We start from the raw sequence: 11,584 nt of genomic DNA, 5'->3' as shown, positions 1-11,584 counted from the left end.
CATATTTTAATTGGTCTTTCTGTTGTCCCAAAAGGCATGGGCCCTCACTGAGCAAGAAAACATGAGGGCAAAGTTGACCCGCCATGCCCTCAGGCACTATAGGCATGTGAAGCTTGCTGTAAGTGCATGAAAGTCCTGGTACAAGGCAGCACCCTCCTTCACTGCTTGCTCTATGGAAGGTTCTTTTGATCAAGCTCACTCCTAATGTTGCTTTCTTGGATTTCTAGAGGCAGCTGCAAAAGGGAACCCTAGAGCCCATCCAGGTTCTGGAAGACAATGATTCCATGGAAAGTTGAGTTATTCTCAATCGGCAGTGACTAAACTGGCAAAATGCCAGGCATGGATAGAAACTTGAGGGAGGCCTGACCTCTTCAGGTGACTTTGTCTGCTCGCAGGAAGTGTTCCTCTTGGGAAGTGAACACAGTATATGGAAGATGCTCCTAGAGAGTAACCTGGTGGGCTTCAGGTGATTCGGTTGAACATAATCGAATTCAAAGTAAGTTAACAGAAAACAGTTTGAACAGAAAGCATTCATTTGGTGGAATGCCCCAGTTCTGAGCCACATCAAGGCATTTCCAAGGTACCATCTTTAGCTTTTCTCATTGCTGTTCCATGATTCCCTCAAGAATCTGTACATCAAAAAACCAGGATGCCCAGTAAAATTTGAATTTCAGAAAAATGACAAATACAGTTTAATATGTTTTGTCCCATGGCACCTGGGTGGCTCAGTGGTTGAGTGTCTGCCTTTGGCTCAGCTCCTGATCTTGGGGTCCTGGGATCAAGTCCCACATGGGACTCCCTGCGAGGAACCTGCTTCTCCCTCTGCCTATCTCTCTGCATGTCTCATGAATAAATATTTTTTTTTAAAAAAAAGAATCAGTACATCCAAGTGTTTTCTCAAACGGTATCTCCTCAGAGAGGCCTTCTTGGACCAGCTTACTTACAGAACAGCCATACCATTAACAAAGTTTTGTTTCTCTTCATATTTTATCATATATTTTATCACTTCATGTATTTATCCCTTCATATTTTATCACATTATCAAGAAAATGAATATTTTGGGAAGTTATTTGTTTGTGTCCCCCTAAACTAAGCTTCATGAGGCCAAGGCACACTGCCTAGTACAAGATTAGGCATAGAGGGGCATCTGGGTGGCTCAGTCGGTTAAGTGTTTGCCTTCAGCTCAGGTCACCACCCCATGTGGGGCTCCCTGCCCAGCAAAGTCTGTTTCTCCCTCTGCCCCTCCCCCAACTCGTGCTCTCTTGCGCACATTCTCTCTCTCTCTCAAATAAATAAATAAGATCTTAAAAAAAAATCAGGCCTAGAGTAAACACTAATAAGTATTTGTTGGAGGAATGAAAGGCTGTCACAGTGGCAGCACAGTACAGTGGAAGAAGAATGGCCTTTGCAGAGAATGGGATCTGGATTCTAGCTAAGTCACATAGATGTAGCCAAACTTGCTTCTTTGAGCAAGTTTACTTATCTGTGAGATGAGGATGGCAATATTTATCTTGCAGGGTTCCTGTGAGAATTATATAATATGGCACATAACTTGGATATACACATTAGAAGACCCAGAAATGGTCATTTTTGTTGTTCCTAGAATGTCCCAGTGCTACAAAATTGAAAGTTCCCATGTCTTCTCTGCAGTGCTAGAATTCTGTAACCAGGAATTTTTTGTGAGGCGTTCTTTTGGCCTGACCCTGCAGGACTGAACCCTATCAGGCTGGGCCCTCCCTCCCATGAACAAGCTGTATTATAACCTACGGAGAAGTAGGTTTTGTCTAGCCAGGAATCCAAGAGATGAACAGGAGACAAATAATACAAGGAGTATCATTTTTTAAAAGCATGTGACATAGGGATCCTGGGTGGCTCAGCAGTTTAGCGCTGGCTTTCAGCACAGGGCGTGATCCTGGAGACCCCGGATCGAGTCCCATGTCGGGCTCTCTGTATGGTGCCTGCTTCTCCCTCTGCCTGTGCCTCTGCCTCTCTCTCTCTCTCTTTCTGTCTCTATGAATAAATAAATTAAAAAAAAATCTTTAAAAAATTGGTGAGCAAATCAAATACATATGCCACCAAGAAGGTAAACCACATAAAATTGCATTTTTGTAGATCCAAATGATGAATACCTGCAATTTCATATGGTTTAACCTAATGCAAAACATTAGAAAAAATTCTGTGATGTATATTCAAAGTACTGTTGAAACACAGAGCAGAGAATCTTTTCTGTATTACTTTCTATTACATTTCATATAAAATATTTCTTAAAATATCACACTTAATTCAGGTCTAAAAAATGCAAGATGTTTCTGAAAAATATTCACTCTATGTTCTTTTTTTTTTTTAAGATTTTATTTATTTATTCATTAGAGACACAGAGAGAGAGAGAGAGAGCCAGAGACACAGGCAGAGAGAAGCCTTCATGTGGGAGCCCAATGTGAGACTCGATCCTGGGTCTCCAGGACCAGGCCCTGGGAAGAAGGCGGCGCTAAATCACTGAGCCACCGGGCTGCCCTCACTCTATGTTCTAGCATAAATCTATATGAATCTGTAATTTTATTATTGTCCTAATTAAAAGAAGATAATGGCGCTTTGACAGGACATGTTTTATCAACACAATGTTAAATGCAGAGTTAGAAAGTACTAAAATTAATTTCTAAAATTTGAGATGCCTCAATTATGAAAATTTCGGCAATTCTGGTACAGTCTCTTTCGGGGTCTCTGACTCAGGTCTTACAGCAGAGACTAAATCTATAAAGGATTCACTGGGAAACAATGGGAAGGCTACTTAGTTTTGTGTATCTGATTTTCTCTATTTGTCTCCTGCATTCAAGGGTATTGCAAAAGTTGTTTTTTAACCAAGCTGTTTACTGTGACAGGTGAATGAGTGGTTGATGATATATGTAAGAGTAACTAATGGGACTTTTACTTTCAGAACTCATCAGTACCCTGATGGTTCCAGATGGTTTCCCTGGAAGTTATAGCTCTAGAGAAAAGATGGGAATTTCCTTAAACATACAGAAATGATTCTGAACTGGATTTACAAAACTGAGGAGGGAGAAAAAAATGGTTTCCTTGATCTCGTATGTGTCTGTCACACTGCAGTTTTCTCTTTAATCTACTTATGCAGAAAAGAAATCTATTTTGTTACATTTGAACGGTCTCCAAATTAATAGCCATTTAATGGAATGATTTTTTAGTATTTTTGAAATCAAATTCTAAAACATTCCAAAAATATATTAATAGTTCTTTCTCTCTCTCTCTCTCTCTCTCTCTCTCTCTCTCCCTCTCTGTCCTGATGCATTATTTTCATGGTCTTCTGCTTAAATATTTTTTTCTTTTTTTTTAATATAGGTTTCATGCCCAATATGGAGCTTGAACTCACGACCTTGAGATCAAGAGTTGGATGCTCTACCAACTGAGCCAGCCAGGTGACCCACTTAAGCACTTTTAATCAGGTTTCCATCAAGTAGTTTTGAGTATGTGTGTATGTGACATGTGTGTATGTGTGAGAGAAAAAGAGAGAGGGAGGGAGGAAAAAGGAGGGAGAGGAAGAAAGATGGGTAAAAGTGAGGTCCCTGTGTTTTTCCCATTGCTTTACTTCTTGTCATTTTTTTTTTTACTTCTTGTCATTTTTTAACTGTGTTGTCCATTAAATACTTCATTTTCAAGATAAATTAATTATACTTACAATGTGCTTTAGTAAATTTATCAAATTGTTTTGAGCATGCATTAAAATATGTGTTATTTTTGAAAGGTAAAACCATTATACAGATGAATAATTAATTGATGTGTTAATATCAACAACATGGATTCATTCTAGCATCATACAACTTAAGTCCACTAAATTTGGTACACTTCTTTGCTGGTTTCACTGTGGTTCTATTAAAGATTATCAAACAAGATATATCAGTTGGTACTGATTTAAAATGATATATTAAGGTCTGGGGAAATAGCATTTTTAGGTAACTTAGACTTTTCACAGCAAGAAATTATATTAAAAGTATGAATAATTTAATTATCAAAATAAATTTCTTTGTGATTCTTATTGGAACTATTTTTTAAAAATATTTATATATTTATTTATTTTTGAGAGAGAGACTGGTGATACAAGTCAGGAGGGGCAGAGGGAGAGAACCTCAAGCAGATTCCCTGCTGAGCATGGGACTGGAAGCAGGGCTCGATCTCAGGACTTTGAGCCGGAAACCCAGTTGGACACTTAACGACTGAGCCACCCAGGTGCCCCGGGAACCTTTTTTTTTTTTTTTTAAGATTTATTTATTTATTTATTTATTTATTCATGAGAGACACAGAGAGAGAGGCTGAGACATAGGCAGAGGGAGAAGCAGGCTCCCTGTTGGGAGGCTGATGTGGGACTCGGTCCCAGGACCCCAGGATCAGGACCTGAACGGAAGGCAGATGCTCAACCACTGAGCCACCCAGGTGTCCCAGGAACCTACTTTAAATGGGTCATTCCATAGTAAAACCAAGACATTTTAAAGAATGCATTTGGGTAAAGTTTTGCTTAGGTAAACAAAACATATTGAGAATAGCAGCAGAGAAGCCCCAGTTGGAGGACTTTTTACAAAATATCTGACTACTATAGCAGAATATACTCCTCTAAACTGTCAGTGTCAGGAAAAACAAGGACAGGCTTAGAAACTGTTAAGAAAGTTGATGAAGAAGATGTGGCAATGAAATGTAATGTTATATCCTGGACAGGATCCTAGAACAGAAAAAAGACATTGGTGTAAAAACCGATGAAAGGGAATAAAGTGTGGCAGTTAGGAAATAGTAACATTAGAGTTAGTTTCATGGACTTGACAAATGAATCAGGGTAATATGTTTGCAGGAGAGAAAACTGGGTGATGAGTATATGGAACTCTCTGCAGTATCTTTATAACTTTCTTGCAAAAATACACACATATATATGATATATATATATATCATTATAAAATAGAAGCAAGAATTATTAAAGTCTTAAAATTATATTGCCAAGCTCAACTGGCACTGGATTCAAATCCCATGCAGCAATGCCAATCTTAACAGCAAAATCCAATTTATTTATTTATTTTTTTATTTCTGAAGCAATTGTCATGTTCTCTCATTTGACTCTTACCACAGCTTTGTGATGTAAGGAGAGCAAATTAGGAAGGAAAACATTGCCAGTCCAAGGTCTCTTAAAGTTAGGTCAATTTTTTTAAAGTCACACTTTAACTATTTGCCCCTGATGATTTGGAAGAGTCCACTTTCATCACAAGAGTGGAATCTATCCATGTTTATCTAGGGGGAGTCAACATTCAGATTTATTTAGGGAGGTTTCCCTTCTACCAGAGGTCGTTTTGGGCTTTTGAAGTTGCCAGTAAAAGAAAAGCTGGGTAAGCATCTGGGAAAGGTGGAGGTGGGGGGGTGGGGCAAGAATACTGGAATTGGATTTGGGAAACACCTTTTTGATACAGTTGTAAACCCGATTAAATGTCACGATTCAGAATTTATCTCAGTTTGTACCTTCAGATATTTCCCAATTAAATTGAATAAGCAAAAGCTTGAAATTGTGCCAGTCAGCCTTCCCAAAAGTCTTTCAAACCCGATACTGAGAAGTGTTCTACAAGTCAATGGTCAAGTCTACTATTTAGTACTTGTAAGGGGCCATGGCTACAGGGCCATTTGGACCAAAGCTTATGTTTATCACTGTCTATCTTTATTTTGTTTTCTTTCTTAAGGGAAAAAATTATTAATAGTTTTCTGGTATGTAGATCATTGTTGGAGAGTGATTATGATTTATGTGCACTTTCAGGGGATCGATTAAATCTCTGATAATTCCTCTGTCCCAGAATAACTTGTGAAATCTCTCTCTCAAGAACCAAAATATCAAGGGGTACCTGGCTGGCTCAGTTGGAAGAGCTTGCTACTCTTGATCTTGAGGTTGTAACTTGGAGCCCCACGTTGAGTGTGGAGATTACTTAAAAATAAAATCTTAAAAGAAAAGAAAAACCATTATAAGATTATGTTATCTGACTATAATGCAACGAATTTAGATATTAATTAAAAATAGATTTAGGGGGCACGTGGGTGGCTCAGTGGTCGAACCTCTGCCTTTGACTTGGGTCATGATCATGGGGTCCTGGGATCAAGTTCCACATCAGGCTCCCCACAGGGACCCTCCTTCTATCTCTGCCTGTGTCTCTGCCTGTCTCTCTGTGTCTCTCATGAATAAATAAATAAAATCACAAGATTTGAAACCAAGTAATATTCACTTTCTTTTTTTAAAAAAGTATTTATTTTATAACCCTTGGCTTCAAAAGAAAATCAAGAGAAGTTATAAAGTACTTAGATTAGGGGTAGATCTTAACATAGTGTTGAATGAAAAAGATAGCAAGTACAATGAAGACCTTGGCAGTGTTTCTCAAAGTATTTGCAGTAAAGGACCAGTTTTGTTAAATGTCTAAACAATTAACAGACCTATAGATCCTAAAATGAAATTTAAAAATTACTAGAAGAGTAACATTTTTAAAAAGTAAGGATGCATAAAGTATAGGCCCTAACATTTATTATTAGATCCCAAAGATATAAAATTGCAGTTCAGTGAATATAATTTGAGCAAAGATAATATAAGAAAAAAGTTTCTACATGCTAATCCTCAATTTCTTACCTATCTTACATAGACCAGTAACAAAGAATTTGGGAACCAGCCAGATAACACTGATTTATAACACAATGCCTTTTATATAATTTAAAAATACATAAACAACAGACCAATTCATGCTTTATAGGAATGCATGCCGATAAGCACGTTAGATCTATTGGAATGATTGTTTGTTAAGGAGGTAGAAAGAAAAGGGACGCCCGGGCGGCTCAGCAGTTGAGCATCTGCCTTTGGCCCAGGTCATGATCCTGGAGTCCTGGGATCGAGTCCCACCTCAGGCTCCCTGCATGGAGCCTGCTTCTCCCTCTGCCTGTGTCTCTGCCTCTCTCGCTCTCTGTGTGTCTCTCATGAATAAATAAATAAAATCTTTAAAAAAGAGAGAGAGAGAGAGAAGAAAAGGAAGTTTGAATAGAAGAGAATCAATCGTCAAGAGAGTGATCCAGCACGGATGAGTGAGAATGGTGTTACCAGGATTATGATTAATTCAACCTCTGCCTCTAAGGGAGACACACACACACACACACACACACACACACACACACACACACCAGTCTGTTCCATGTTATTGGTCCCTTTATCAACAGCTTATTATTATCCATCTACTTTATCTCTTCTTACTATCTTTCCTGTACTCTTGGAGCTACCTCTAACTGATAAGAAATCATCAGGAAGGGGTGCTTGGGTGGCTCAGCAGTGGTTAAACATCTGCCTTTGGCTCAGGTCAAGATCCCAGGGTCTTGGTATGGAGCCCCATGTTGGGGTGTGCGTTTGTGTGTGTTCCTGCTCAGGGGGAGCCTACTTCTCTCTCTCCCTCTGCCCCTCCACCTACTTGTGCTGTCTCTCTCTCTCTCTCCAATAAGTAAGATCCTTTTAAAAAAAGAAAAGAGGGGATCCCTGGCTGGCTCAGTGGTTGAGCGTCTACCTTTGGCCCAGGGCCTGATCCTGGAGTCCCTGGGATCCTGTACAGACCCAACCGCTTACCTCCCCACAGACCCAACCGCTTACCTCCCCACAGACCCAACCCCTTAACCCCCCCACAGACCCAACCGCTTACCTCCCCACAGACCCAGCCCCTTACCCCCCCACAGACCAACCCCTTACCCCCCACAGACCCAACCGCTTACCTCCCCACAGACCCAACCGCTTACCTCCCCACAGACCCAACCGCTTACCTCCCCACAGACCCAACCGCTTACCTCCCCACAGACCCAACCGCTTACCTCCCCACAGACCCAACCGCTTACCTCCCCACAGACCCAACCGCTTACCTCCCCACAGACCCAACCGCTTACCTCCCCACAGACCCAACCGCTTACCTCCCCACAGACCCAACCCCTTAACCCCCCCACAGACCCAACCCCTTACCCCCCCACAGACCCAACCCCTTACCCCCCCACAGACCAGCCCCTTACCACCCACAGACCCAACCCCTTAACCCCCCCACAGACCCAACCGCTTACCTCCCCACAGACCCAACCCCTTACCCCCCCACAGACCAGCCCCTTACCACCCACAGACCCAACCGCTTACCTCCCCACAGACCCAACCGCTTACCTCCCCACAGACCCAACCGCTTACCTCCCCACAGACCCAACCCCTTAACCCCCCCACAGACCCAGCCCCTTACCACCCACAGACCCAACCCCTTAACCCCCCCACAGACCCAACCCCTTACCCCCCACAGACCCAACCGCTTACCTCCCCACAGACCCAACCGCTTACCTCCCCACAGACCCAACCCCTTAACCCCCCCACAGACCCAGCCCCTTACCACCCACAGACCCAACCGCTTACCTCCCCACAGACCCAGCCCCTTACCCCCCCACAGGACCCAGCCCCTTACCCCCCCACAGACCAACCCCTTACCCCCCACAGACCCAACCGCTTACCTCCCCACAGACCCAACCCCTTAACCCCCCCACAGACCCAGCCCCTTACCCCCCCACAGGACCCAGCCCCTTACCACCCACAGACCCGACCACTTACCCCCCTACAGACCCCAGCCCCTTACCCCCCCACAGACCCACCCCTTACCCCCCCACTGACCCAACCCCTTACCCCCCCACAGACCCAACCGCTTACCTCCCCACAGACCCAGCCCCTTACCACCCACAGACCCAATCCCTTACCCCCCACAGACCCAACCCCTTACCCCCCCACAGACCCAACCTCCTTACCCCCCCACAGACCCAACCGCTTACCTCCCCACAGACCCAACCCCTTCCCCCCCACAGACCCAACCCCTTACCCCCCCACAGACCCAACCGCTTACCTCCCCACAGACCCAACCCCTTACCCCCCCCACAGACCCAACCCCTTACCTTCCCTGCAGACCCAACCCCTTACCCCCCACAGACCCAACCCCTTACCCCCCCAAAACCCAACCCCTTACCCACCACAGACCCAACCCCTTACCCCACCTAAAGACCCAACCCCTTACCCCCCTACAGACCCAACCCCTTACCCCCCTGCAGACCCAACCCCTTACCCCCCTACAGACCCGACCACTTACCCCCACACCCCCGACCCCAGCCCCACCCCTTACCCCCCACAGACCCAACCCCTTACCTCCCGCCTTACCTCCTGCAGACCCAACCCCTTACCCCCCCCCCACAGACCCAACCCCTTACCCCCCCACAAACCCAACCCCTTACCCCCCCTACAGACCCAACCCCTTACCCCCAAAGACCCAACCCCCTTACCCCCCCTACAGACCCAACCCCTTACCTCCCCTGCAGACCCAACCCCTTACCTCCCCCGCAGACCCAACCCCTTACCCCACCTACAGACCCAACCCCTTACCTCCCCTGCAGACCCAACCCCTTACCCCCCTGCAGACCCAACCCCTTACCCCCCTACAGACCCAACCCCTTACCCCCCTACAGACCCAATCCCTTACCTCCCCACAGACGCAACCCCTTACCCTCCCTACAGACCCAACCCTTTATCCCCCACAGACCCAGCCCCTTACCCTCCCCTACAGACCCAACCCCTTACCCCCCCCACACAGACCCAACCCCTTATCCCCCCTACAGACCCAACCCCTTACCCCCCCACAGACCCAGCCCATTACCCCCCCAGACCCAACCCCCTATGCCCCCTACAGACCCAACTCTTTACTCCCCCCACATGACTCAACCCCTTACCCCCGCCACAGACCCAACCTCTCACTCCCCCTACAGACCCAACCCCGCACCCCCCAGACCCAACCCCTTACTCCCCCTACAGACCCAACCCCTTAGCCTTCCTACAGACCCAACCCCTTATCCCCCCACAGACCCAACCCCTTACCTCCCCACAGACCCAGCCCCTTACCCCCTCACAAACCCAACCTCTTACGACCCCAAACCCAACCACTTACCCCCCTGCAGACCCAACCCCTTACCCCCCACAGACCCAGCCCCTTACCCTCCCCTACAGACCCAACCCCTTACCCCCCCACACAAACCCAACCCCTTACCCTCCCCTACAGACCCAACCCCTTACCCGCCCCCACAGACCCAACCCCTTACCCCCCTACAGACCCAACCCGTTACCCCCTTACAGACCCAAACCCCTACCCCCCCTACAGACCGAACCCCTTACCCCCCTACAGACCCAGCCTGTTACCCCCCCACAGACCCAACCCCTTACTCCCCCATAGACCCAACCCCTCACGCCCCCAGACCCAACTCCTTACCCCCCCTACAGACCCAACCCCTTAGCCCCCCTACAGACCCAACCCCTTACTCCCCCCACAGACCCAACCCCTTACCCCCCCACAGACCCAACCCCTCACTCCCCCAGACCCAACCCCTTACTCCCCCCACAGACCCAACCCCTTACCCCCCCAAAAAGCCTGCTAGTGCTCCCCTGGGTACGACTTCCGCACTCTCTCCCCCTGCGGCCTTGAACCCCACCCGGGAGCCTGCCTCGACCAACTTTGGTCTGACCTCTCTATCGCATTCCACTGCTGACCGGATCAAACTTGAGGGTTGCATGATCTACAGTCATGGCACCAGGACACCTGTACAGGACCTTCCTTTCTGGAAGCTGACTTCTGTAGGTTTTTCAGACTGTGCACATGTGCTTTGCACTTAGCCTTCCTATTTTGTGCCCTTAGTTCTTTTATGTCTGGGAGAGGGTTGAGTAAGTGATCTATTGCTTGAGCTGTGAAGAAAAATAATCTATTTCTATGAATATTAAACTCTTTGTTTACCTTAAAAGTAAATTTATTTTTTAAGTTTAGCAAAATAATCTTTTCTATTTCTGTTTTATTTATGGAGACATGATCTAACTGAATCTGGAAGTATTTCTCATGCTTTATTTCTTAAACTGTAGCCCTTTGATATTTACCACTGAATGTTAGTAACTAAACAAATAGGATTTTGTGGTTCATCTGTGTTTCTCTATCTCATTGGGTTTTTAAAATTAATTTCAGGGCAGCTCGAGTGGCTCAGCGGTTTAGAGCCACCTTTGGCCCAGGGCGTGATCCTGGAGTCCCAGGATCAAGTTCCACAGCTGGCTCCCTGGGAGGAGCCTGCTTCTCCCTCTGCCTGTGTCTCTGCCTCTCTCTCTCTCTCTCTCTCTCTCTCAATGTGTGTGTGTGTCTCTCATGAATAAATAAAAATCTTTAAAAAATAATAAAATAAAATTAATTTTAAATGTGGTATGTACTCAGTATAGCAAATCAAATACAGAGGTATATAAAGAAAAAGTTAGAAGTTCCTTTCTACCAGTCAGCCCCCCTTTAGCAATCAATGCTGGATTATCCAACATACAGACCAAATACATATTGGGAACACTCACAAAAACAGGGAGCTCTAAAATGTTTTTGAAAAAATATTATAATTGATATTTTAGAAGAAGCACTGGGCAAATGATCATGGGAAAAATCAGAAAATTTTGGACTTCTTTATATTTATTTTATGTTTTAGTATTAAATCTTACATTAGATTG

The sequence above is a fragment of the Vulpes lagopus genome, chromosome 23 (genome assembly GCF_018345385.1).
Source record: "Vulpes lagopus strain Blue_001 chromosome 23, ASM1834538v1, whole genome shotgun sequence".
In the NCBI taxonomy this organism is placed as follows: domain Eukaryota; kingdom Metazoa; phylum Chordata; class Mammalia; order Carnivora; family Canidae; genus Vulpes; species Vulpes lagopus.
The sequence above is the reverse complement of the archived record's forward strand: the minus strand, read 5'-3'. Positions refer to the sequence as shown.